Source organism: Lissotriton vulgaris, unplaced genomic scaffold (genome assembly GCF_964263255.1).
Source record: "Lissotriton vulgaris unplaced genomic scaffold, aLisVul1.2 SCAFFOLD_481, whole genome shotgun sequence".
Classification (NCBI taxonomy): domain Eukaryota; kingdom Metazoa; phylum Chordata; class Amphibia; order Caudata; family Salamandridae; genus Lissotriton; species Lissotriton vulgaris.
In genome coordinates, this window is record NW_028250356.1 from 612,067 (window position 1) to 632,964 (window position 20,898).

At 56.3% G+C, this 20,898-nt stretch overlaps 1 protein-coding gene across 1 annotated transcript in view; it reads right to left on the minus strand.

Moving 5' to 3' along the window:
* Nucleotides 1-20,898, minus strand: part of LOC147663285 (E3 ubiquitin-protein ligase TRIM39-like) — a 268,617-nt gene that overhangs the window by 130,551 nt on the left and 117,168 nt on the right. The gene's annotated exons all lie outside the window — the stretch shown is intronic.

Here is a 20,898-nt window from a genome sequence, read left to right on the forward strand (position 1 = left end):
GTAGCGAGTGCAGAGTAGCGAGTGCAGAGTAGCGAGTGCAGAGTAGCGAGTGCAGAGTAGTGAGTGCAGAGTAGTGAGTGCAGAGTAGTGAGTGCAGAGTAGTGAGAGCAGAGTAGTGAGTGCAGAGTGAGTGTGCAGAGTGAGTGTGCAGAGTGTGAGTGCAGAGTGTAGAGTGCAGAGTGCAGAGTGCAGAGTGCAGAGTGTGTGTGTGTGAGTGCAGAGTGTGAGTGCAGAGTGTGAGTGCAGAGTGTGAGTGCAGAGTGTGAGTGCAGAGTGCGAGTGCAGAGTGCGAGTGCAGAGTGTGAGTGCAGAGTGTGAGTGCAGAGTGCAGAGTAGTGAGTGCAGAGTAGTGAGTGCAGAGTGCAGAGTGCAGAGTAGTGAGTGCAGAGTGCAGAGTAGTGAGTGTGCAGAGTAGTGAGTGCAGAGTAGTGAGTGCAGAGTGTGAGTGCAGAGTGCAGAGTGAGTGTGCAGAGTAGTGAGTGCAGAGTGAGTGTGCAGAGTAGTGAGTGCAGAGTAGTGAGTGCAGAGTGAGAGTAGTGAGTGCAGAGTGCAGAGTAGTGAGTGCAGAGTGCAGAGTAGTGAGTGCAGAGTGCAGAGTAGTGAGTGCAGAGTAGTGAGTGCAGAGTAGTGAGTGTGTAGAGTAGTGAGTGTGCAGAGTAGTGAGTGTGCAGGGCAGTGAGTGTAGAGTAGTGAGTGTGCAGACTAGTGAGTGCAGAGTGTGAGTGCAGAGTGTGAGTGCAGAGTAGCGAGTGCAGAGTAGCGAGTGCAGAGTAGTGAGTGCAGAGTAGTGAGTGCAGAGTAGTGAGTGCAGAGTAGTGAGAGCAGAGTGAGTGTGCAGAGTGAGTGTGCAGAGTGAGTGTGCAGAGTGAGAGTGCAGAGTGTAGAGTGCAGAGTGCAGAGTGCAGAGTGTGTGTGAGTGCAGAGTGTGAGTGCAGAGTGTGAGTGCAGAGTGTGAGTGCAGAGTGTGAGTGCAGAGTGTGAGTGCAGAGTGTGAGTGCAGAGTGTGAGTGCAGAGTAGTGAGTGTGCAGGGTAGTGAGTGTAGAGTAGTGAGTGTGCAGACTAGTGAGTGCAGAGTAGTGAGTGTGCAGACTAGTGAGTGCAGAGTGTGAGTGCAGAGTAGTGAGTGTGCAGACTAGTGAGTGCTGAGTGTGAGTGCAGAGTGTGAGTGCAGTGTGAGTGCAGAGTAGTGAGTGTAGTTGTGAGTGTAGAGTAGTGAGTGTGCAGACTAGTGAGTGCAGAGTAGTGAGTGTGCAGACTAGTGAGTGCAGAGTGTGAGTGCAGAGTGTGAGTGCAGAGTGTGAGTGCAGTGTGAGTGCAGAGTAGTGAGTGTAGTTGTGAGTGTAGAGTAGTGAGTGTGCAGACTAGTGAGTGCAGAGTAGTGAGTGTGCAGACTAGTGAGTGCAGAGTGTGAGTGCAGAGTGTGAGTGCAGAGTGCAGAGTAGTGAGTGTAGAGTAGTGAGTGTGCAGAGTAGTGAGTGTGCAGAGTGTGAGTGCAGAGTGTGAGTGCAGAGTGTGAGTGCAGAGTAGTGTGTGCAGAGTGAGTGTGCAGAGTGAGTGTGCAGAGTGTGAGTGCAGAGTGTGAGTGCAGAGTGTGAGTGCAGAGTGTGAGTGCAGAGTGTGAGTGCAGAGTGTGAGTGCAGAGTGTGAGTGCAGAGTGTGAGTGCAGAGTGTGAGTGCAGAGTGCGGAGTAGTGAGTGTGCAGAGTAGTGAGTGTAGAGTAGTGAGTGTGCAGACTAGTGAGTGCAGAGTGTAAGTGCAGAGTAGCGAGTGCAGAGTGAGTGTGCAGAGTGAGTGTGCAGAGTGTGAGTGCAGAGTGCGAGTGCAGAGTGCGAGTGCAGAGTGCGAGTGCAGAGTGCAGAGTAGTGAGTGCAGAGTGCAGAGTAGTGAGTGCAGAGTGCAGAGTAGTGAGTGCAGAGTGCAGAGTAGTGAGTGCAGAGTGCAGAGTAGTGAGTGTGCAGAGTAGTGAGTGTGCAGAGTAGTGAGTGCAGAGTAGTGAGTGCAGAGTAGTGAGTGCAGAGTAGTGAGTGCAGAGTAGTGAGTGCAGAGTAGTGAGTGCAGAGTAGTGAGTGCAGAGTAGTGAGTGCAGAGTGTGAGTGCAGAGTGCAGAGTAGTGAGTGCAGAGTGCAGAGTAATGAGTGTGCAGTGTGAGTGCAGAGTGTGAGTGCAGAGTGTGAGTGCAGAGTGTGAGTGCAGAGTGTGAGTGCAGAGTGTGAGTGCAGAGTGTGAGTGCAGAGTGTGAGTGCAGAGTGTGAGTGCAGAGTGTGAGTGCAGAGTGCAGAGTAGTGAGTGCAGAGTGCAGAGTAGTGAGTGCAGAGTAGTGAGTGTGCAGAGTAGTGAGTGTGCAGAGTAGTGAGTGCAGAGTAGTGAGTGCAGAGTGTGTGCTCAGTGTGCAGAGCAGTGAGTGCAGAGTAGTGAGTGCAGAGTGCAGAGTAATGAGTGTGCAGAGTGTGAGTGCAGAGTGTGAGTGCAGAGTAGTGAGTGCAGAGTAGTAAGTGCAGAGTAGTGAGTGCAGAGTGCAGAGTAGTGAGTGCAGAGTAGTGAGTGGAGAGTAGTGAGTGCAGAGTAGTGAGTGCAGAGTAGTGAGTGCAGAGTAGTGAGTGCAGAGTAGTGAGTGCAGAGTAGTGAGTGCAGAGTAGTGAGTGCAGAGTAGTGAGTGCAGAGTAGTAAGTGCAGAGTAGTAAGTGCAGAGTGCAGAGTAGCGAGTGAGTGTGCAGACTAGTGAGTGCAGAGTGTGAGTGCAGAGTGCAGAGTGAGTGTGCAGAGTAGTGAGTGCAGAGTGAGTGTGCAGAGTAGTGAGTGCAGAGTAGTGAGTGCAGAGTGAGTGTGCAGAGTAGTGAGTGCAGAGTAGTGAGTGCAGAGTGAGAGTAGTGAGTGCAGAGTGAGAGTAGTGAGTGCAGAGTAGTGAGTGCAGAGTGCAGAGTAGTGAGTGCAGAGTGCAGAGTAGTGAGTGCAGAGTGCAGAGCAGTGAGTGCAGAGTGCAGAGTAGTGAGTGTGCAGACTAGTGAGTGCAGAGTGTGAGTGCAGAGTGTGAGTGCAGAGTGTGAGTGCAGAGTGCAGAGTAGTGAGTGCAGAGTAGTGAGTGCAGAGTAGTGAGTGCAGAGTAGTGAGTGTGCAAAGTAGTGAGTGTGCAAAGTAGTGAGTGTGCAGAGTAGTGAGTGTAGAGTAGTGAGTGTAGAGTAGTGAGTGTGCAGACTAGTGAGTGCAGAGTGTGTAGTGAGTGTGCAGAGTAGTGAGTGTAGAGTAGTGAGTGTAGAGTAGTGAGTGTGCAGACTAGTGAGTGCAGAGTGTGAGTGCAGAGTGCAGAGTAGTGAGTGCGGAGTGTGAGTGCAGACTGCAGAGTGAGTGTCCAGATTATTGAGTACAGAGTGAGTGCAGAGTGTGAGTGCAGAGTGTGAGTGCAGAGTGTGAGTGCAGAGTGCAGAGTAGTGAGTGTGCAGGGTAGTGAGTGTAGAGTAGTGAGTGTGCAGACTAGTGAGTGTGCAGAGTGTGAGTGCAGAGTGTGAGTGCAGAGTGTGAGTGCAGAGTAGTGTGTGCAGAGTGAGTGTGCAGAGTGTGAGTGCAGAGTGTGAGTGCAGAGTGTGAGTGCAGTGTGTGAGTGCAGAGTAGTGTGTGCAGAGTGAGTGTGCAGAGTGAGTGTGCAGAGTGTGAGTGCAGAGTGTGAGTGCAGAGTGTGAGTGCAGTGTGTGTGTGTGTGAGTGCAGAGTGTGAGTGCAGAGTGTGAGTGCAGAGTGTGAGTGCAGAGTGTGAGTGCAGAGTGTGAGTGCAGAGTGTGAGTGCAGAGTGTGAGTGCAGAGTGTGAGTGCAGAGTGTGTGTTAGTGGGAGTGTGTGTGAGTGTGAGTGCAGAGTGTGAGTGCAGAGTGTGAGTGCAGAGTGTGAGTGCAGAGTGTGAGTGCAGAGTGTGAGTGCAGAGTGCGAGTGCAGAGTGTGAGTGCAGAGTGTGAGTGCAGAGTAGTGAGTGTGCAGAGTAGTGAGTGTGCAGAGTAGTGAGTGCAGAGTGTGAGGGCAGAGTGCAGAGTAGTGAGTGCAGAGTAGTGAGTGCAGAGTAGTGAGTGCAGAGTAGTGAGTGCAGACTGCAGAGTGAGTGTCCAGAGTATTGAGTACAGAGTGAGTGCAGAGTGTGAGTGCAGAGTGTGAGTGCAGAGTGTGAGTGCAGAGTGTGAGTGCAGAGTGTGAGTGCAGAGTGTGAGTGCAGAGTGTGAGTGCAGAGTGTGTGTGAGTGTGAGTGCAGAGTGCGAGTGCAGAGTGTGAGTGCAGAGTGTGAGTGCAGAGTGTGAGTGCAGAGTGTGAGTGCAGAGTGTGAGTGCAGAGTGTGAGTGCAGAGTAGTGAGTGTGCAGAGTAGTGAGTGTGCAGAGTAGTGAGTGCAGAGTGTGAGGGCAGAGTGCAGAGTAGTGAGTGCAGAGTAGTGAGTGCGGAGTGTGAGTGCAGACTGCAGAGTGAGTGTCCAGAGTATTGAGTACAGAGTGAGTGCAGAGTGTGAGTGCAGAGTGTGAGTGCAGAGTGTGAGTGCAGAGTGAAGTGTAGTGAGTGCAGTGTAGTGTAGTGAGTGTGCAGAGTAGTGAGTGTACATAGTAGTGAGTTGTGCAGAGTAGTGAGTAGTGTAGAGTAGCGAGTGCAGAGTAGTGAGGGCAGAGTAGTGAGTGTGCAGAGTAGCGAGTGCAGAGTAGTGAGTGCAGAGTGTGAGTGCAGAGTTGTGAGTGCAGAGTTGTGAGTGCAGAGTGCAGAGTAGTGAGTTGAGTGCAGAGTGTGAGTGCAGAGTGAAGAGTAGTGAGTGCAGTGTAGTGAGTGTGCAGAGTAGTGAGTGTACATAGTAGGGAGTTGTGCAGAGTAGTGAGTTGTGTAGAGTAGCGAGTGCAGAGTAGTGAGGGCAGAGTAGTGAGTGTGCAGAGTAGCGAGTGCAGAGTAGCGAGTGCAGAGTAGTGAGTGCAGAGTAGTGAGTGCAGAGTAGTGAGTGTGCAGAGTGCAGAGTGCAGAGTGCAGAGTGCAGAGTGCAGAGTTTGAGTGCAGAGTGAGTGTGCAGAGTGCAGAGTGCAGAGTTTGAGTGCAGAGTGAGTGTGCAGAGTGCAGAGTGAGCGTGCAGAGTGCAGAGTGAAGAGTTTGAGTGCAGAGTGAGTGTGCAGAGTGAGTGTGCAGAGTGAGTGTGCAGAGTGCAGAGTTGTGAGTGCAGAGTTGTGAGTGCAGAGTTGTGAGTGCAGAGTGCAGAGTAGTGAGTGTGCAGAGTAGTGAGTGTGCAGAGTAGTGAGTGTGCAGAGTAGTGAGTGCAGAGTAGTGAGTGCAGAGTAGTGAGTGCAGAGGGAGTGTGCAGAGTGCAGAGTTGTGAGTGCAGAGTTGTGAGTGCAGAGTGAGTGTGCAGAGTGAGTGTGCAGAGTGCAGAGTTGTGAGTGCAGAGTAAAGAGTTGTGAGTGCAGAGTTGTGAGTGAAGAGTTGTGAATGAAGAGTTGTGAATGAAGAGTTGTGAGTGCAGAGTGGTGAGTGCAGAGTGGTGAGTGCAGAGTGCAGAGTTTGAGTGCAGAGTGGTGAGTGCAGAGTGGTGAGTGCAGAGTGCAGAGTTTGAGTGCAGAGTGAGTGTGCAGAGTGAGTGTGCAGAGTGCAAAGTGAGTGTGCAGAGTGCAGAGTTGTGAGTGCAGAGTGCAGAGTTGTGAGTGCAGAGTTGTGAGTGCAGAGTAAAGAGTTGTGAGTGCAGAGTTGTGAGTGAAGAGTTGTGAGTGAAGAGTTGTGAGTGAAGAGTTGTGAGTGAAGAGTTGTGAGTGAAGAGTTGTGAGTGCAGAGTTGTGAGTGCAGAGTTGTGAGTGCAGAGTTGTGAGTGCAGAGTGAGTGTGCAGAGTTGTGAGTGCAGAGTTGTGAGTGCAGAGTAAAGAGTTGTGAGTGCAGAGTTGTGAGTGAAGAGTTGTGAGTGCAGAGTGGTGAGTGCAGAGTGGTGAGTGCAGAGTGGTGAGTGCAGAGTGGTGAGTGCAGAGTGGTGAGTGCAGAGTTTGAGTGCAGAGTGAGTGTGCAGAGTGCAGAGTGAGTGTGCAGAGTGCAGAGTGAGTGTGCAGAGTGAGTGTGCAGAGTGCAGAGTGCAGAGTGCAGAGTGCAGAGTGCAGAGTGAGTGTGCAGAGTGCAGAGTGAGTGTGCAGAGTGAGTGTGCAGAGTGAAGAGTTGTGAGTGCATAGTGCAGAGTAGTGAGTGCAGAGTAAAGAGTTGTGAGTGAAAAGTTGTGAGTGAAGAGTTGTGAGTGCAGAGTGAGTGTGCAGAGTAAAGAGTTGTGAGTGCAGAGTTGTGAGTGAAGAGTTGTGAGTGAAGAGTTGTGAGTGAAGAGTTGTGAGTGAAGAGTTGTGAGTGAAGAGTTGTGAGTGAAGAGTTGTGAGTGAAGAGTTGTGAGTGAAGAGTGGTGAGTGAAAAGTTGTGAGTGAAGAGTTGTGAGTGCAGAGTGAGTGTGCAGAGTGAGTGTGCAGAGTGAAGAGTTGTGAGTGCATAGTGCAGAGTTGTGAGTGCAGAGTAAAGAGTTGTGAGTGAAAAGTTGTGAGTGAAGAGTTGTGAGTGCAGAGTGAGTGTGCAGAGTAAAGAGTTGTGAGTGCAGAGTTGTGAGTGAAGAGTTGTGAGTGAAGAGTTGTGAGTGAAGAGTTGTGAGTGAAGAGTTGTGAGTGAAGAGTTGTGAGTGAAGAGTTGTGAGTGAAGAGTTGTGAGTGAAGAGTGGTGAGTGAAGAGTGGTGAGTGCAGAGTGGTGAGTGCAGAGTGGTGAGTGCAGAGTGGTGAGTGCAGAGTGGTGAGTGCAGAGTGGTGAGTGCCTGTTCCAGAGAGAGCAAGGTATGCTTGTGCGCTTACACAGTGCACTGACACACAGTGGCTAAAAACAGCTGAACACGTGGGAGCTTCATTGAGCCAGCAGGCCCTCTTTGAAGGGAGCAGCAAGGAGGGGATGCCTCAACTAATCAAACGCAGCTACTCGCAACCTACTGTACGATTACAACACAGGCCAAAGGGCAGAGCTAGGTCTTTTCGCATTACGCAGGGTGAGTGTGAGTGTGTAGGGTTAACAGTGTTCGAGTGTGCAGGGTGAGCAGTGTGTGAGCGTGCAGGGTAAACAGTGTGTGAGTGTGCAGGGTGAACAGTGTGTGAGTGTGCAGGGTGAACAGTGGGTGAGTGTGGAGGGTGAGCAGTGTGTGAGTGTGCAGGGTGAGCAGTGTGTGAGTGTGTAGGGTGAGCAGTGTGTGAGCGTGTAGGGTGAGCAGTGTGAGTGTGCAGGGTTAACAGTGTGTGAGTGTGCAGGGTGAACAATTCCAATCCAAACCATATAATTGCATTACACACCACATGCATACACTCCATAACACATGGCTAAAAGACATTGCCATTTACAATGCCATTAGCTGTAACTCAAATAAATCCGAGACCTATTGCATTTCCAATGCTTGTTTAACAGAGCCAGCACGAAGGCCCATTAAAGTTTTACTAGACTTCACGTGCCAGGCCCTTTTTAACTTTTTTCACCATTATCACTTCAAACCCACCACTCACTTAATAACATAACCCCTCCGCACACCACACATAGTCATCAATCTGAAGTGCTCCCACGTATTTCGTCGGTTAGTAGCACGCCGCATCCCGTAGAGGGGTGCGAAGACCCCGATGATGAAGCATGACACCAAGGGTCCTTTTGGTGTGTGAGGGGTATTAAAAGAACACTGAGTGCTCTCCACCACCGTGGGGACCACTATAGTAACATTCTTATGTGGATTCTTTCTTTATGTAGATTGCTTTGGGGGAGACCGAATCCACCTACTTTTCTCTCCGCTCCCTTTATGTTGTATTTATTACAAGAGGTGCTTCAACATGTCAGGAGTCATCTTCCTGTCATTACAAGAGAGGTTAAATCAAAAGGTCATGGGAGAGCATCCTAAAATGAATCACAAGGTCATATGAACGGGTCAGGGTCCATCATTCTAGCAGGAGGTAAGAGGGGTCCTCTCTTGTAAGAAGAATGAGCCTCCCTTGGACTGTGGGTCTTACTGGTCCCATTTCATTTCTCATCACTGGCACAAAACTATGGGCCAAACTTTTATCTATGTGGTGATCGGCTTGATTCCCAAATTGGTCACCCGGGGAAACATAGGTTTATTATCTATCATTTTCTTAGAGGAAGACCGAAGGAGGCTATCTGTCACCCTCAGAGGGGGATGCTCTCCGTCACCCTCAGAGGGATGCTCTCCGTCACCCTCAGAGGGGGATGCTCTCCGTCACCCTCAGAGGGGGATGCTCTCCGTCACCCTCAGAGGGGGATGCTCTCCGTCACCCTCCGAGGGATGCTCTCTGTAACCCTCTGAGGGATGCTCTCTGTCACCCTCCGAGGGGATGCTCTCTTTCACCCTCCGAGGGGATGCTCTCTGTCACCCTTCGAGGGGATGCTCTCTGTCACCCTCCAAGGGGATGCTCTCTGTCACCCTCCGAGGGGATGCTCTCGGTCGCCCTCCGAGGGGATGCTCTCGGTCGCCCTCCGAGGGGATGCTCTCGGTCGCCCTCCGAGGGGATGCTCTCGGTCGCCCTCCGAGGGGATGCTCTCGGTCGCCCTCCGAGGGAGGCTCTCGGTCGCCCTCCGAGGGGATGCTCTCGGTCGCCCTCCGAGGGGATGCTCTTGGTCGCCCTCCGAGGGGATGCTCTCGGTCGCCCTCCGAGGGGATGCACTCTGTCACCCTGCGAGGGATGCTCTCTGTCACCCTGCGAGGGATGCTCTCTGTCACCCTGCGAGGGATGCTCTCTGTCACCCTGCAAGGGATGCTCTCTGTCACCCTGCAAGGGATGCTCTCTGTCACCCTGCAAGGGATGCTCTCTGTCACCCTGCGAGGGATGCTCTCTGCCACCCTGCGAGGGATGCTCTCTGTCACCCTGCGAGGGATGCTCTCTGTCACCCTGCGAGGGCTGCTCTGTGTAACACTGCGAGGGATGCTCTCTTCCACTCTTGTAGGGATGTCCTAGATGTTCTCTGTCACTATCATCTAGTGCCCTTTACAAGGAGCTACTGCTCAGGAATCTTCTTGGCTTTAAACTAATCAACTTATTTGAGCAGAGCATCACTGTTAAAGTGACAGCGTATGACCACAATAAGGAGGTTTACACCTCTAATCCCACCCTAAGCCATATGGGTGAGTTATTAGGTTGCAGTTTAGGGGTTTTAAAAAAATCCAGTTGTCAATCAAATTTCTATTGCTGCCGGCCAGCAATTGGCGGACATTCATTTCGCACACTGTAATATAATCAAGGGTTACCCGTAACATAAAATTGTCACTATTCTTCAAACTAAAGAGTTTTCTGTGGCAATCTCTATCTTTATCTGGGATGACAAAAAACCCAGTGAGCTTTTGTTAGACTTGGCATCTTTTGGCGTGTTTCCCGAGAGTTTTTGCTTTCTGACCTCCCGGTTTTGACTCTGTTTTTGCTGGCGTAACGTTTCTGCGCACTTTTCGCACTTGTGATCAGTGGTAAAGTGCAGGTGCTTCTGTGGTAAAGTATGTTATGGATTGATGTTTTCACGATTCAGTCTTGTTACCAATCTGGTGTTGAGATGAGACGATGGTAGCTCACAATCCTCGAGCTCGGCGTTCGGGCAGGTCGGGCCGTGGCAGCGCCAGCAGGTCCCGAGTAGGTCGTAGGTAGCAACGGGCCGCGGCAGCGCCAGCAGGTCCCGACAAAGATGATGGTTGCAAGAGGCCGCGGCAGCGCCAGCAGGCCCCCACGAGGATGAAGGTTACAACGGGCCGCGGCAGCGCCAGCAGGTCCCACGAGGATGAAGGTTACAACGGGCCGCGGCAGCGCCAGCAGGTCCCACGAGGATGAAGGTTACAACGGGCCACGGCAGCGCCAGCAGGTCCCACGAGGATGAAGGTTACAACGGGCCGCGGCAGCGCCAGCAGGTCCCACGAGGATGAAGGGTGCAGAAGGCCGCGGCAGCGCCAACTGGCAGGACGACAGTTTACAAGGCAGGGCTACGGCAGCGCCAGTAGTCCGTCAAGGATGAGTTCTTCTCGGTGTCTCTCGACTCCAGGATACAACTGTCTTCCTGCTCTGGGGCTGCCTAAGTTATAGGTCTGGCGCCCTTTGATGTCCGGGCCCTCGCACTTGGAGGTCGGGAGGTCCGGGATGAGGGAGTCCAGACACCCAGCAGGGGGGTGGAGCCAGCGCCCGGGGAGGCTGGGGGCGATCGGCACCTGGCGGGGGGAGAGCCATCGACACTTCTTCCTCCCATTGACCCGCCAAGTGGTCCGTTCACCTCCTGGGTGGATGGTGGTGCCGGGATGTCGGGGCCTGGCCAGGCCCAGGGTTAGGGTCGAGCTGAGGCCACGCGGCCTCGTGGTGCAGTGTCCAAGATGGCGGCTGGTCCGGGCAATGGTGCTGACGGTGGCCCGGGCCAGTGATGCATAGATATCCGGGAGCCGGCGTCCCGCAGGAGACGGGTTGCGGGGTGCTTCTGTGGGTAGCACTGGGAGAGCCGGCATCTGGGCCCGGTCATGCGGGGAGGGCGCGAGCCCTTCATGGGGCCTGTCCAACATGCGCCCCCCCCAGCTGAAGGCGGGGAGAGTCACCCATCCTCTTGGGGACCTTCCTCGTCGAGGCGGAAAAAGCGGGACAGGCCATCCGCGTTGGCGTGGTCTTGGCCAGGGCGATGCTCCACAGTGAAGTCCATCCCCTGCAGGGAGATGGACCATCGCAATAGTTTGGGATTCTCCCCCCGCATCTGCATCAACCATTGCAGGGGGCGATGATCTGTTTGCACCCGGAAGTGGGTACCGAAGAGGTAGGGCCGGAGTTTCTTAAGGGCCCATACTACTGCAAAGGCCTCCCGCTCGATGGTGCTCCAGCGCTGTTCTCGGGCCAGTAGGTGTCTGCTGATGAAGGCCACTGGTTGGTCGACTCCCTCGGGGTTCAGTTGGGAGAGGACGGCCCCAATGCCATGGTCCGAGGCATCAGTCTGAACGATGAACTCGCGGCTGTAGTCGGGGGCCTGGAGCACAGGGGCGGTGCACATGGCGGCCTTCAGCTTCTCGAAGGCCGCTTGACATTCGGGAGTCCAGTTGACTGTCTTGGGGCAGTTCTTGGATGTGAGTTCCGTGAGGGGCCCCACGATGCTGCCGTAGTCCTTCACAAACCGCCGGTAGTATCCGGTGAGCCCCAAGAAGGCTCGGACCTCGGTTTGGGTTATGGGGGGCTGCCAGGACTGGATGGCAGCGATCTTGAGCTGGAGGGGGGCCACCAGACCGCTTCCCACTTGGTGTCCGAGGTAGGTCACGGACCCCTGGCCAATTTGGCACTTGCTGGCCTTGATTGTGAGGCCGGCCTGTTGGAGGGCCTGCAGGACCTCTCGGAGGTGGCGGAGGTGGTCTGACCAGTGGCGGCTGTACACCGCGATATCGTCCAGGTAGGCGGCGCTGAACGCTTCGAGGCCCGCCAATACCTGGTTCACCAGCCGTTGAAAGGTGGCTGGAGCGTTTTTCATGCCGAAGGGCATCACCGTGAAATGGTAGTGTCCATCCGGGGTGGAGAAAGCGGATCGCTCCTGGGCTCTGGGGGTGAGGCCGATCTGCCAGTAGCCCGCTGTCAGATCGAAGATGCTCAGGTAGCGGGCAGCCCCCATGCGGTCAACCAGTTCATCCGCTCGGGGAATGGGGTGAGCGTCGGTTCGGGTGACAGCGTTCAGGCCCCGATAGTCGACGCAGAATCGGAGCTCGGGGGTGGTGCCCGGGGCAGCAGCTTTGGGGACCAGTACGACTGGGCTGGCCCAGGGGCTGTCCGAGGGTTCGATGACTCCGAGTGCGAGCATCTTGGAGACTTCTTCTTGGATGCAGGCGCGCACCCGATCTGGTACTTGGTACGCCCGGTGTCGGATAGGGGGACTGTCCCCGGTGTCCACATCGTGAAGGCACCAGGGGGTGACTCCGGGGGTGAGGGAAAACAGGTTTGCAAACTGCAGCAGGAGGGTCCGACAGTCTTGGCGCTGCTCCGGGGTCAGGGCATCGGAGAGGCGGACCCCGTCCACTGAACCATCTTTCTCTCGGTTCCTCAGCAGGTCAGGGAGGGGCTCGGAGTCCTCTTCCGCCCCACTGTCTGTAGCCATCAGCAGGCTGAGCTCCGAGCGCACAAAGTGCGGCTTGAGTCTGTTGGCGTGGAGGACCCGGAGGGGGTTCCGAGGGGATTCCATGTTGATGAGATAGGTGACGGGGCTCTTGCGCTCAACCACTTGGAAGGGCCCGTCCATTTGTCCTGCAAGGCACAAGGTTCGGTGGGGGACATCACCCATACCTGCTGTCCAGGCTCAAACTCGATGGAGGAGGCATGCTGATCGTACCATTTCTTCATGTCCTCCTGACTGGCTTCAAGATTGGCTTTGGCGATCTCTCTGAACCGCCTGGTCTGATTGCGGAGGGTCAGGAGGTACTTGTAGACGTCTGGAGGGGTCTTCAGGGGGGCCATTTCCCATTCTTCTTTCACTAGGCTGAGGGGCCCTCGAACGGGGTGTCCGTACAAGAGTTCGAAGGGGCTGAAGCCGAGGGACTTCTGGGGGACTTCTCGGTAGGCGAAGAGGAGGCACGGGAGTAGCACGTCCCACTGGCGGTGTAGGGGTTCTTCCAGCCCCATGATCATTCCCTTGAGAGTGCGGTTGAACCGCTCGACTAGTCCGTTTCCTTGCGGGTGGTAGGGGGTCGTGAATTGGTAGGTGACTCCGCACTGTTGCCAGAGGGATTTCATGTATTTCGAAATAAAGTTCGTACCCCTGTCGCTGACGACCTCCCGGGGGAAACCCACTCGAGAGAAGATCCCCATTAAGGCTCGGCCTACCACTGGTGCTGTTACAGTTCGAAGGGGAACAGCCTCCGGATAGCGGGTGGCGTGGTCAACCAGGACCAGGATGAATCGATGCCCTTGTGCTGTTCGGGGGTCCAGGGGCCCCACAATGTCTATCCCCACCCGTTCGAACGGGGTGGTGACCACAGGAAATGGTTGCAGGGGTGCCTTGAGTTTGCGGCCGCTCTTCCCGCTGGCCTGGCAGGTGGGGCAGGACCAGCAGTGGTTGGAGACGTCATTTCTCATTTTTGGCCAGTAAAAGTGGGTTACCAGGCGGTTGTAGGTTTTGTCTTGCCCCAAGTGTCCAGCCAGGGGGACATCATGTGCCAAGTTTAAAAGAAAGTCTCTGAAGCGGAGGGGCACCACCAGCACTCGACTGGCCCCCAACTCCGCGATTCTTTGCTCGCTGTATAGTAGGTTATTGTCCCAATAGATCCAGTGGGCCCCTGCGGGGTCTCCCGCGCTCTGGGCGAGTGCTTGCTGTCGCAGTCCCTCGAGGGAGGGACAGGTCTTTTGTTCTTGCCGGAATTGCTCCTGGGTGGGTCCCCCTTCTTGACGCCACTGAGCCAGGTCGGTAAGGTCTTGGGGCTGAACGGGCCCTTCTTGGGTTTGTTCCGGGGGGACGGTCTGGAGGGTGTCCTCCTCTGGAGCGATCGGGGGGGGGGAGGTGCCGGCCATTCGGGTTCTTCAGGTCGGGGGATGGTGCGGGCGGCCATGGACCGGGTGGTTACGCACGCCCAGTCCGGGAGGCCCAACATCCCCAGGTGCTCCCTTCTTTCAACGGCCGCCCACGGGGAACTCTCGAGATCGTTTCCCAGGAGGCAGTCCACGGGGGCATCATCGCGGACAGTCACTTTTAGCATACCGGACACCCCTCCCCATTCGAAGGGGATGCAGGCCATCCGGCACAGGCTCTCGGAATTGTCGGCTGATCGGACGGGGCAAAGAACGTTTGGCAGGATTTGTTCTGGGGTCACCAGGTGACAGCGGACGGCCGTCACACTGGCCCCCGTGTCACGTAGGGCTTCGGCCCTACGCCCATTTATGTTCACCCACTGGCTGTATTTTCTGGTGTTGGCGGGTAGGGGAGCCCGCAGGGACCATGTCTCTTCCCCCGAGGCAAGCCAGGACCATGGCGGCGGGTTCCCACTCGGGCGGCTCCTGCTCGTACTCCTCATGCTCTTCGGAGATTTGCTCTTCTCCTAGGGCGGCGGCAGCTACCTGGCGGGGCCCGGGAGTCTGGTTCTCCGGGCAGTTCGGGTCACTGGCATAGTGGCCGACTCGCTGGCATCGGTGACAAGTAACATTGGCTCGGAACCCCGGACGCATCAGGGGGTTGCCCCGGCCGGCCGGGGGCGGGGTGTTGGTAGCGGGAGCGGCCGGGACGGCGCCTCTGCCCCGGCCCTGGCCTCCTCCTCCTCCTCGGGGACGGTGAGGACCTTGGTTGGTTCTGTTCTGCTCGGTTGGCCCACTCCGGGCCACTCGGGTGCTTTCCCATCGGTCAGCCTCAGCGGCGAGCTGCCGTGGTTCAGTCAGTTTACTGTCCAGGAGGTGCTGTCGGAGCTCGACGAAGCAGTTGTTGGAGAGGTGCTCCCATACAATGAGGTTGAAGAGCTGCTCGTAGGTTTTTACGTGGCTACCTGTTAGACGGACCGGGAGGGTCGGCCGAGACTACGGGGAGAGGTCTCCGGGGAGAGCCGTCTCCAACGACTGTACAGACAAGTAACTTCCCCCCCACAGACGGACACCACACAAGGTTGAAGTTTAACGAGACTTTATATGCACTTCTTAGGTTACGATGATATGATACAAGGAGGTCTGGACTCAGGGGTCCCCTCGATTCTAGTCTCTGGTTTGGGGAAAGGGTAGCGGGACAGTCTTGTTACCAATGAGTGGAAAATAGCTCTCAATCCTCGAGCTCGGCGTTCTAGATGATCGGGCCGCGGCGGAGCCAGGCAGGTCCCGAGATGGACGAAGGAAAAACGACGGTCCGCGGCGGAGCCTGCAGGTCCCGGTGAAGATGACGGTTACAACGGTCCGCGGCCACGCCAGCAGGTCCCGACGACGATGAAGGTGATGAAGGTTGCGAAGGCTGTGGCAGCGCCAACAGGCAGGACGATGGTGCACAAGACAGAGCTACGGCAGCGCCAGTAGTCCGTCTAGGATGAGTTCTTCTTTACGTCTCTCGACTCCAAGATACAACTGCCTTCCTGCTCTGGAGCTGCCCCAGTTATAGGGCTGGTGTGCTTTGATGTCCGGACCCTCGCACTTGGAGGTCGGGAGGTCCGGGATGAGGGAGTCCAGACACCCAGCAGGGGGGTGGAGCCAGCGCCCGGGGAGGCGATGGGTGAGCGGCACTTGGCGGGGGAGAGCCATCGACACCTCTTTCTCCCATTGACTTGCCAAGTAGCCCGCTCACCTCCTGGGTGGATGGTGGTGCCGGGATGTCTGAGGCCTGGCCAGGCCCAGGGTTGAGGTCGGCCGGGGGCCAGGCGGCCACGTGGTGGAGTGTCCAAGATGGCGCCCCAGGATGGGCGCGTAGGCTGGCAGTGGATCGGACCCACGAGGTTGACATGCTCGAGGGCAGGGGTCCCTGAGGGGACGGAGGACGTGCAAGGGTGGTGTGTGGTACCTGCGTGACCGGGCTCAGGCCGGGTCGGGCCGGGGGAGAGCGGCCTTTCATGTGGCCTGTCCAACATGCGTCCCCCCCAGCTGAAGGCGGGGAGAGTTACCCATCCTCTTGGGGACTCTCCTCGTCGAGGCGGAAGAACCGGGACAGGCCATCCGCGTTGGCGTGATCTGGCCCAGGCTGGTGTTCGACTGTGAAGTCCATACCTTGTAGGGAGATGGACCAGCGTAGTAACTTCGGGTTTTCCCCCCGCATCTGCATCAGACACTGCAGGGGTCGGTGGTCGGTCTGTACCCGAAAGTGTGTGCCAAAAAGGTAGGGCCGGAGCTTCTTGAGGGCCCATACCACAGCGAAGGCCTCCCGTTCTATGGTGCTCCAACGCTGTTCCCGTGGTAGGAGTCGTCGGCTAATGAAGGCCACCGGTTGATCAAGGCCTTCGGTGTTCACTTGAGACAGGACTGCCCCAATGCCGTGGTCTGAGGCATCCGTCTGGACGACGAACTCCCGGCTGTAGTCGGGGGCCTGGAGCACAGGGGCGGAACACATGGCGGCTTTCAATTGTTCAAAGGCAGCTTGACACTCTGGGGTCCAGTTGACTTTCTTGGGCTGGTTTTTCGACGTGAGTTCTGTGAGGGGCCCCACTATAGTACCATAGTCTTTCACGAACCTTCGGTAGTAGCCTGTGAGGCCCAGGAAGGCTCGTACCTCGGTCTGTGTGATGGGGGACTGCCAGGACTGGATGGCGGCAATTTTTAGCTGCAGAGGGGCCACCAGGCCGCTTCCCACCTGGTGCCTGAGGTAGGTTACAGACCCTTGCCCAATTTGACATTTGCTGGCCTTGATCGTGAGGCCAGCCCGCTGTAGGGCTTGCAGCACTGCTCGGAGGTGGTGGAGGTGCTCGGACCAATGGTGGCTGTACACAGCGATGTCGTCTAGGTAGGCGGCGCTGAATCCTTCGAGCCCCGCCAGGACCTGATTGACGAGCCGTTGGAATGTCGCTGGGGCGTTCTTCATGCCGAAGGGCATGACTGTGAAATGGTAATGGCCATCGGGTGTGGAAAAGGCAGAACGTTCTTGCGCCCGGGGTGTGAGGCCGATCTGCCAGTAGCCCGCCGTCAGGTCGAAGATACTGAGGTAGCGGGCAGCTCCCATGCGGTCGATCAGTTCATCTGCCCGGGGGATGGTATGTGCGTCTGTTCGGGTGACCGCGTTCAAGCCCCGGTAGTCGACGCAGAACCGAAGTTCTGGTGTGGTGCCGGGGGCAGCTGCTTTGGGGACCAGTACTACAGGGCTGGCCCAGGGGCTGTCTGAAGCCTCGATGACCCCGAGTGTGAGCATCTTGGCTACTTCTTCCTGGATGCAGGCCCGTACCCGATCTGGCACGCGGTAGGCCCGGTGGCGGATAGGGGGGCTGTCCCCCGTGTCTACATCGTGCACACACCAGGGAGTGACACCTGGGGTGAGGGAGAACAGGCTGGCGAACTGTGATAGGAGGGCTTGACATTCCTGGCGTTGCTCTCCGGTGAGGGCCTCCGAGAGTCGGACCCCATCCACGGAGCCGTCTTGCTCCCGAGTCCGTAGGAGGTCAGGGAGGGGCTCGGAGTCTTCTTCAGCCCCAGTGTCTGTGGCCATCAGGAGGCTGAGTTCTGTACGCACAAAGTGGGGCTTTAGTCTGTTAGCGTGGAGGACCCGGAGTGGGTTCCGGGAGGATTCCATGTCGATGAGATAGGTGGCAGGGCCCTTGCGCTCGATTACTTTGAAGGGCCCCGTCCATTTGTCTTGTAGGGCGCATGGCTCGGTGGGGGACATCACCCATACCTGTTGGCCAGGTTCAAATTCAATGGATGAGGCATTCCGGTCATACCACTTTTTCATGTCCTCTTGACTGGCCTCTAGGTTGGCTTTTGCCAGTTCCCGGAACCGCCGGGTCTGGTTGCGGAGGGTTAAGAGATACCGGAAGACATCTGGAGGGTTCTTTAACGGAGGCATCTCCCAGCCTTCTTTGACTAGGCTGAGCGGCCCCCGCACTGGGTGTCCATATAGCAGTTCAAATGGGCTGAAGCCCAGGGATTTCTGGGGGACCTCTCGATAAGCGAAGAGGAGGCACGGCAGCAGCACATCCCACTGGCGACGGAGGGGCTCTTCCAACCCCCCGATCATCCCCTTTAGCGTGCGGTTGAACCGCTCAACGAGTCCGTTCCCTTGAGGGTGATAGGGGGTCGTGAATCGGTAGGTGACCCCGCACTGTTGCCAGAGGGATTTCATGTATTTAGAAATAAAGTTCGTGCCTCTGTCGCTGACGACTTCTCGGGGGAAGCCCACACGGGAGAAGATCCCCATCAGAGCCCGGCCGACTACCGGGGCTGTCACAGTCCGCAGAGGGACAGCCTCAGGGTAGCGGGTGGCGTGGTCCACTAGCACCAAGATGAATCGATGGCCTTGTTTTGTGCGCGGGTCCAGGGGCCCCACAATGTCTATTCCGACCCTCTCAAACGGGGTAGTGACCACAGGAAAAGGTTGCAGGGGAGCCTTTAGTTTGCGGCCGCTCTTTCCACTGGCTTGGCACGTGGGGCAAGATCGGCAATGCTGGTGCACATCGTTCCTCATTTTGGGCCAGAAGAAGTGGGTCACTAGGCGACTGTAGGTTTTATCTTGTCCCAGGTGTCCTGCCAGGGGGACATCGTGGGCCAGGTTTAGCAGAAAGTCTCTAAAACGGAGGGGCACCACTAATACTCGGTTGGTCCCCAGCTCGGCGATTCTTTGCTCGCTGTACAGCAGATCATTGTCCCAGTAGACCCAATGAGTTCCGGAGGTATCCCCTGCGCTTTGGGCGAGCGCTTGCTGGCGGAGTCCCTCGAGGGAGGGACAGGTCTTCTGTTCTTGGCGAAATTGTTCTTGCGTGGGCCCCCCCTCTTGAGGCCATTGGTCGAGGTTAGCGAGGTCGGAAGGTTGAGCTGGATCGGGGGGGATGTCACGGTCGGTGTTTTCGGCTGGGGCGACCGGAGGCGGTGGCGCCGGCCATTCGGGTTCTTCTGGGCGGTGGTTGGCACGGGCGGCCATGGACCGGGTGGTGACGCACGCCCAGTCCGGGACGCCTAACATCCCCAGGTGTTCTCTTCGCTCCACGGCTGCCCACGGAGAGCTTTCAAGGTCATTTCCCAGGAGGCAGTCTACGGGGGCATCGTCTCGGACCGTTACTTTCAACATGCCGGAGACCCCTCCCCATTCGAAAGGGACGCAGGCCATCCGACACAGACTTTCCGAGTTATCGGCTGATCGTACAGGGCAGAGAATGTTCGGTAGATACTGTTCTGGGGTCACCAGGTGACAGCGGACGGCTGTTACACTGGCCCCGGTGTCACGAAGGGCTTCGGCCCGGCGTCCATTGATGCTCACCCATTGGCTGTACTTCTGGGTGTTAGCGGGTAGGGGGACCCGCGGGACCATGTCTTTCCCCCCTAAGCATGCTAGGGCCATGGCGGCTGGCTCCCACTCTTGATGCTCTTGTTCGTATTCTTCCTGCTCCTCGGAGATCTGTTCTTCCCCTAGGGCCGCAGCGGCCACTTGGCGGGGTCTTGGGCTCTGGTACTGCGGGCAGTTTGGGTCGTTTGCATAGTGGCCGACTCGTTGACATCGGTGACACGTGACATTGGCTCTGTACCCCGGTCGCGCCGGGGTGCTGCCCCGGTTGGCCGGGGGGGCGGTGCTGGTAGCGGGGGCAACCGGAGCGTTGTCTCTTCCTCGTCCTTGGCCCCCTCCTCCTCCTCTGGGTCGGTGCTGACCATTGTTGTTCCGGTTCTGTTCGTAGGACCCATTCCGGCCCACTCTGGTGATCTCCCACCGGTCAGCTTCGGCTGCGAGCTGCCGGGGATCCGTTAACTTGCTGTCGAGGAGGTGCTGGCGGAGTTCAATGAAGCAATTGTTCGACAGATGCTCCCATACCATCAGATTGAACAGTTGTTCGTAGGTCGTGACGTTGCTTCCTCTGATCCAGCCCTCGAAGGCTCGGCTAAAGTATGTTACATAGTCCACCCAAGTTGTACCCGGGATGCGGGTGCAGTCTCGGAACCTCTGACGGTACATCTCGGGTGTGAGGCCATAGCGGGTGAGGAGTGCCGCTTTCATATGGTCATAGGAGGTCATCTGGTGGTCCGGGAGCTGTAGCAGGGTGTCGCGGCCCTCATTGAGGAATCTCCCCCATAGACCGGCTCCCCAGTCGCTTCTATCGATCCGGTGTGCAGTCATAGCGATTTCATAGGCCTTAAACCATTGCTGGATGTCGTCCTCTCGGAAATATTCTCGGACAACATCCTTGGGGATGTGTACCTTTTTCTCTGTGGCCCCTGAGGTGTGGGGTCGCTCGGGCACCCCTGCTTCTTTATTCTGCTTGCGCAGGTTGATCTCGGCTAGGTTCCGTTCGTGTTCGTACGCCAGTTTCTTTTCCTCGAGCTCCCTTTGTCTCTGTTTCTCCTCTCTTTCTTCTCGGAGACGCAGGTGCTCTAAGTTGATTTTTTGTTCGGCCAACTTAAGTTCAACGTCCATTTTGAGTCGGGCCATTTCCAGCTCGTGTAATCGGGTTCTTTCTCTTTCCTGGATCTCGTCTTGCGAGAGACCCGTTCTTTGCCCTTCAGGGGCCGCGGTGGTTTTTTCTGCGGTGCTTTGATCGGGGGTTCCGGCAGCCCCGGTCTCTGCCCAAGATTCTAGGGCATGCTTAAAATCGTCCTTGGTGCTTAGTCCGGTGGTAGCGATACCCAGTTCGATGCAGAATTGTTTTAGTTCACGATGGCTGTACTCCTCCAATTTCTCCATTTGGAACTTCTCGGTTGATCCGCTTTCTTTAGTTGTCATTGTGATTTCGTCGTGGGGTGAGCTACTCTCTGTACGTTATGCGGTGATTCGGATCGCGCCGCTGGCCACCAATGTTAGACGGACCGGGAGGGTCGGCCGAGACTACGGGGAGAGGTCTCCGGGGAGAGCCGTCTCCAACGACTGTACAGACAAGTAACTTCCCCCCCACAGACGGACACCACACAAGGTTGAAGTTTAACGAGACTTTATATGCACTTCTTAGGTTACGATGATATGATACAAGGAGGTCTGGACTCAGGGGTCCCCTCGATTCTAGTCTCTGGTTTGGGGAAAGGGTAGCGGGACAGTCTTGTTACCAATGAGTGGAAAATAGCTCTCAATCCTCGAGCTCGGCGTTCTAGATGATCGGGCCGCGGCGGAGCCAGGCAGGTCCCGAGATGGACGAAGGAAAAACGACGGTCCGCGGCGGAGCCTGCAGGTCCCGGTGAAGATGACGGTTACAACGGTCCGCGGCCACGCCAGCAGGTCCCGACGACGATGAAGGTGATGAAGGTTGCGAAGGCTGTGGCAGCGCCAACAGGCAGGACGATGGTGCACAAGACAGAGCTACGGCAGCGCCAGTAGTCCGTCTAGGATGAGTTCTTCTT